The 6,268-nt window shown below is 52.8% G+C and overlaps 1 long non-coding RNA gene across 1 annotated transcript; it reads right to left on the reverse strand.

Annotated features, from left to right (window-relative positions):
• Positions 1 to 4,083: 4,083 nt before the first annotated feature.
• On the reverse strand, positions 4,084 to 5,458 carry LOC306815889. The gene is made up of 3 exons (XR_013777513.1): positions 5,339 to 5,458; positions 4,452 to 4,529; positions 4,084 to 4,334 (listed from the first exon to the last, which is right to left on the reverse strand). It is a non-coding gene; the product is annotated as an uncharacterized lncRNA (long non-coding RNA).
• Between the last annotated feature and the right edge of the window lie 810 nt (positions 5,459 to 6,268).

A 6,268-nucleotide genomic window follows, 5' to 3' on the forward strand; every position in this document is an offset into this window, starting at 1 on the left:
AATTAATCTTCACATTCCATGGTGTTATTCAGTGAAAAGTCAACACAACAGAATCTGCCACAAAGAGGCAGGAGGTTAAAATGATGGAACTATGCAGACATAAATTCTGTTAACTTCCCAATCTTGCTGCCAAGAAGGAAGCCACTCTGTCCCTCTTTTAAACACAGCATAAGAGTCAGTGAAGTTGCAAACAAAGGAGGCACTCTTCACTTCAAGCTGGAAAACACTGCAAAGAAACATCAGCACCCCAACCCAAGAGTCATCCCGTCCCCCAGCAATAATTTGTTCAGCAGAAGCATCAGTGAACAAAGAATTATTAAACAGAGATTGTTTGGGAGAGACAGCAGAGGCTACTTTAATTATTGAGGCAGGTTTGTCATTGCTGTTGCCCAAGTTCTCAGTTTCTGTTATTACCAGATTTTTTACAGTTCCTTCTGTTACTGAGGATTTCTGGGTCACCTCATCATGGGGGGTAGTCCCAGTAGTAGCTGTCTTAAAAAACTTCGCTTCCTGAGAAGCTTTTTGAATTTTCCCTGAAGGAATGTTCAAACCAAGGCTTTCTAGGTGGGGAATTGTTTTCTGTTGCACATCCCTCACTTCTTCTTTTTCTTCTCCTCCTATCAATACATCATCTATGTATTGGTACACAGCTACAGTGTCAGGTTTGGGGTTTTGGATTGGCCATACAGGGGAGTTTTGCAAGTCCTGTATAACCGGTTTGATCTCTACTTTGGCACCAGAGAGAAAAGGGTATTGTTTTACATTTACAGATAATTGCATAGGTAATTTATGGCCAGCAGTGAATTTTATTTCATGTATAATTTGCAAGCAGGCAGCTTTGGGAATGTTTTTTAGGAGTTGGTCTGGGGTGCCAGTTATGGCTAGAGGATCACCTCTTTTTAGGGTGCTAAGTCCCCCAGCCCAGTAGGCTGCACGCTGTGTCAGAGACCACGGAACACGAGCGTTTCCAGTTGTTAAGAAAACTCCAGGCCCCCAGTACCCACTGGCTTCTTGTTCACTTAATTTAATTTGATCTCCTCCAGTGAGTAAAACTCTAAAAACATACTCGGTCTCAGATTCTTGGGGGGGACGTGAGTATTCTTTCTTTAATTTGGCCAATTCTGTAGCAGTGTATGGGATTTCTTTGGAGGTTATGTGGGGGTCAAAATCCTCGTCATTCAGGTATCTATATTCCGTTTTAACCAGAGGTCTCATTTTAGAGCAGCAATTTTCCCCAAAATTTTGTATGTGCACTAGTTCTCTCTGTGGGTATATCTGCTTTATGTGATATGTTTCCTTTTCTTCTGTTTCATTAGGTGTATCTGCATGTTGTGAGGTATGTGATAGTTGTAGCAAATAGCTGTGATTTCTTTCCTGCTCTATTTGGTTTTGCAGAGTTTCTACCTGATTCCTTTCCTGCTCTAGTAGGTTTTGCAGAGTTTTTACCTGATTTCTTTCCTCCTGTTATAGTTTTTGCAAACATTCTGATGTGATCTGCCCAACCCGAGCGGGAGTCATGACGGGTTCTTTTAGGAATCTCAGAGTGCAAAAGACACAGCAGGGGAAAAAACCAGTTTACTTCTACAGAAATGCACTTTATTTAGTGCCAACCAAAATGTGATAGGGGGACAGAGAGAGAGAGAGAAAGAGAGAGAAACGGGGGTTGGGATTATAGCTACCAAGACAGGCAGACGAATCCTCGTGGAGCCAGCCAATAGATGTCTGTTGCCATCTGAGGAGATCTCGGGGGTCTCCTCGGAGAAAATCACATTTATAGTCCTTTCCCAAAGCGAGTGGCTTCTGGCCAAAAGGTGGGAAGATTTCTGGACTATTGTATGTGGAAATCGTTACCCTGAGGAACAGGTGGAAACAGGACGTTTCAAGGCACACCAAACCATCTTTGTTGTTATGAACACACACAGGGCAGCCCATACTGACCAGTCCATTGTTCTTCCATCTGTGGGAGCTTTGTTGAGTCAGCGCCCCGTGACTAGTTGTCATGAGAAACCAGTCCTGGTAGGCATCACCTGCTTTTCACAGTCACTTGGTGTTCCTCCCATCCCTGGCCAGCGCAGGCCTCAGGCGAGGGTCATTGGGCAGAAACAGATGAGAGGCTCACACGGACTCTCACAGGGTGGAAAGTAAAATCCACTGTCCCAAATGAATTCCTGATGTCAGTCTGCATCCCAATGGGGTTTTGGCCTGCTGAGTCCAGGTGCCCACAGAGAGCCAGGAAGATGTGGAGACCACCAGCCAGGTCAGTTCCCAACATGGATCACCAGGACCATGGACCACCAAGGCTCTGCCCAACAAGGGTCACTGGGGAGCATCCAACAGGGTCCAACAGAGGGGATTGAGCTGGAACAGTGCAGGAACCTCTTCCCACGGGGCACTTACAGAGCTTCCCTTGCCAGTGCCCCCATTGGTGCTGGGTCATGGCAGAGTTCTCGGAGAAGCTCTTCCCACACTGTTAGGGCCTCTCCCTGCTGTGGATCCACTGGTGGGTGATGAGGGTGGAGTTTTTCTTAAAGCCCTTCCTGCACTAGGGGAAGCGGAAGGGCCTCTCCTCTCCTCTACATGAATCTGCTGATGCTTTAGCAGACTGCATCTCCTCTGAAACCTCTTGCCACACTCAGGACACTTGTAGGGCTTCTCCCTGATGTGGATACTCTGGTGGACACTCAGGTGGGATCTGTGCCTAAAGCTCTTCCCACATTCCCCACAGTTGTAGGGCTGTTCCCCGGTGTGCACTGTCAGGTGTTGCCTAAGTTCAGAGGTGTCATGGCAGCCCTTCCCACATTCCCCACACTTGTAGGGCCGTTCCCCAGTGTGGATCCTCTGGTGGCGGATCAAACTGGACCTCACGCTGAAGCTCAACCCACATTCCCCACATTCGTAGGGCCGTTCCCCGGTGTGCACTGTCAGGTGTTGGATTAGTTCAGAGGTGTCTCGGAAGCCTTTCCCACATTCCCCACACTCGTAGGGTCGTTCCCCAGTGTGGATCCTCTGGTGGCGGATCAGGCTGGAGCTCTGGCTGAATTCCTTCCCACATTCCCCACACTTGTAGGGCCGTTCCTCGGTGTGCACTGTCTGGTAGCGGATCAAACAGGACCTCATGGTGAAGCCCTTCCCACATTCCCCACACTCATAGGGCTTCTGTCCAGTGTGCATCCTCTGGTGGCAGATTAAACCATAGCTCTTTTGGAATCCCTTCCCACATTCCCCACACACATAGGGCTGTTCCCCAGTGTGGATCCTCTGGTGGCGGATCAGGCTGGAGCTCTGGCTGAATCCCTTCCCACATTCCCCACACTTGTAGGGCCGTTCCCCGGTGTGCACCGTCTGGTGGCGGATCAGCTCAGAGGTGTTTCTGAATCCCTTCCCACATTCCCCACACTCGTTGGGCCATGCCCCAATGTGCACTTTCTGGTGGCGGATCAGCTCAGTGGTGGTTCTGCAGCCCTTCCCACATTCCCCACACGCATATGGTCGTACCCCCGTGTGGATCATCTGGTGGACAATCAGTTTGTGGTTCTGGCTGAAGCTCTTCCCACATTCCCCACACACATAGGCTCGTTCACCAGTGTGGATCATCTGGTGGACAATCAGGTTGGAGTTCTTGCTAAAGCTCTTCCCACATTCCCCACACACATACGGTCGTACCCCAGTGTGGATCCTCTGGTGGTGGGTGAGGTCGCTGCGCATCCTGAAGCTCATCCCACATTCCCCACACTCGTAGGGCCGTTCCCCAGTGTGGATCCTCTGGTGGCGGGTCAAACCGGACCTCACACTGAAGCTCTTCCCACATTCCTCACACTCGTAGGGCTGTTGCCCAGTGTGGGTCCTCTGGTGGCGGATCAGGCTGGAGCTGCACTTGAATCCCTTCCCACATTCCCCACACACGTAGGGCCGTTCCCCAGTGTGCACTGTCAGGTGCCTGATCAGATCTGAGGTGTTTCTGAATCCCTTCCCACATTTCCCACACTCATAGGGCTTCTCCCCAGTGTGGACCATCTGGTGCCGGACCAGGCCAGAGTTCGTGCGGAAACTCTTCTCACATTCCAAACACTGAAGGGGCTTTTTGCCATCCTGAAGCTGCTCATGGACCCTCAGCTCAGAGCTCTGGCCACATCTCTGGCTGCCTGCCCAGCCCAGGCTGGGTCTTTCCTCCTCGGATCCCCATGATCTGCGTTTGCAGCCCCTCCTTATGCAGGATCTCCGTGGCTTTTCCTCCCTGTTGGATTCCTGCACTGTGGAGCCGCTGCAAACAGCCTGTTCCACGAGGTTCTGCTGTGGGGATTTGTCCTCCATGGTCTCCGTCCTCAGCTCCTTGTCTGTGGGGGAAGGACAAGGAGAGGATGGGATTTGACTCTGTGCCAGACGGAAGGAGAAGATGCCCCCAATCCTCCCAGCAGGACAGAGGGGGAAAGGGGCAGTGACTTCCTCCTCACCTGCCTGGCTGTCCAGGGGCATCTTCCTGTTCCTCACAGCCTTTTCCTCCATCTGGATAAGACTTGGGAATGGAAAATCTTGGTTTGGGGGAAAAACAAAGTGATTGATACGGCTTTGAAGGTCCTGCTGAGTGCATCTCAAGAAATGCCCAGGCTGTCTGGTGTCCATAAAAACCTCCAAAAATCATGAAGGAGCCCAAAAACACTCTCCCAGAAGATCCCTGTTCACACTGTGTTCACTTTGTGGTTATGGGGATTCCTGTTCTCAGAGCTGATGGGGACCCGTGGCTCCTGGGGATTCCCCCTCTCCTGGCTCCTGCTCAGGCACGCTGAGGTAGTTTCGTGAGTCCCAGGGCTCATCCTGCCCTGATCCTGACTCAGGTCCCAGGGTCCCCCTCTCCAGCATTCCCCCACTCCAGGCACTCAGGGCTTCTCCCGTTCCCTGCCAAACCCTTCCAGGCTCGGGGGGCCCGCACCCCACTCATCTCCCGGCTCCACCTCCCCTCCAGGCTGCCGGGGGTCCCCCAGCTCTGCTGTCGCCCCTCTCCCCACGCCGGGGCTCCCGCCTTTCATCCCCCGCCTCTCCCGGGAATCCCCAAAACCGATGGCCCGGTCCCGGCGGGGCGGGACATCGCCACGTGGGCCCCTCCAAATCCCCCCAAGGAGCATTTACGGCTCAGCTTTGGATTCCTGCAAGAGCCAGAAACATCCCCTCCTCACATCAATAAAACAATACCTCTCCCAGGGACACCCAAATATATTTGGGACTCGATTCCCGAATCTGCGAGGCACAAACCCCACCCCCCATCCCCCAAGAATCCGAAACCCAACCAGCCGTGCCGGAGCTGCCGCGATAGCCCCGGGCCGAGCTTCCCCTCCGCGCTCACCCGCGGGATGCAGGAATGCGATGCTGCCGGGGCCAGCGGAGCTGCGGGCTCAGCGGGCTCGCCCTGCAGCACCGCGATTCTCCGCCTGCGCCTGCTGCTCCTCTCCTGCTTCTCCTGCTCCTGCTCCTCCCTTTCCTCTCTCCTCCCATTCCTCTCTCCTCCTCTTCCTCCCGCTGCTCCCCCGCTCGCATCCCGGACCCCCCTTTGCCACCCCCTGTGCCCCACGGCCGCCGCAGCAGCGGCTGTTGGGGAGGGGGCAGCACCCCCTGAGCCTGCAGGGGAGACAGAGCAACTGAGAGTTAGGAATCGAGCATCGGGAAATGCTTGGACTAGAAGGGGGCTGACAAAACCGTATGTTTGCTGGAATTTACGGTGCTTACAAGAACAGGGGAGAGCAGGGCTGCAGGATAAGATAAAGAGCTGGGGTGGGCAAACAGGATGCAAGGACAAAGGCACCACAGGATAAGGGGGATTCTGCAGATCCCTGAACCCAGGAAAACTGGTATCAAAGTCCAGAAGATGGGCAAAGGAGTAAAAAGAATATGTGCTAGGAGACAAGATGAAAAGTGCAACTGAGAGGAAGACTGTTTACTTTTTCCCAAGGAGCAGTGTGGAGCAGAAAGAGGCGTGTAGCTAATTTTAATATGAAGCGAGGACAGGCAATGAATATGTATTAGATGTATTGTACAATCCTAGTTCGTAGAGAATAAAAAGAGAGGTGCAGGTCACCAAAGGTGTGCGTGGTTTTGGAGGAGGTATCCCCCTCAGCGCTGAATAAATACATTCCTACTCTTATACCTTATTTTGTGCGGTATAGAGAGTTTTTTCGCGCTTCACAGGGCTGGGCAGGGGGCTCGGGGCCCCCAGTGCAGATCCGTCCGTGCCGTCCCCTCCCCCCGAGCCCCAGTTCCGCTCCCGGGGGTCGCTGGA

This window comes from Erithacus rubecula (genome assembly GCF_903797595.1).
Source record: "Erithacus rubecula genome assembly, contig: scaffold_276_arrow_ctg1, whole genome shotgun sequence".
NCBI lineage: Eukaryota > Metazoa > Chordata > Aves > Passeriformes > Muscicapidae > Erithacus > Erithacus rubecula.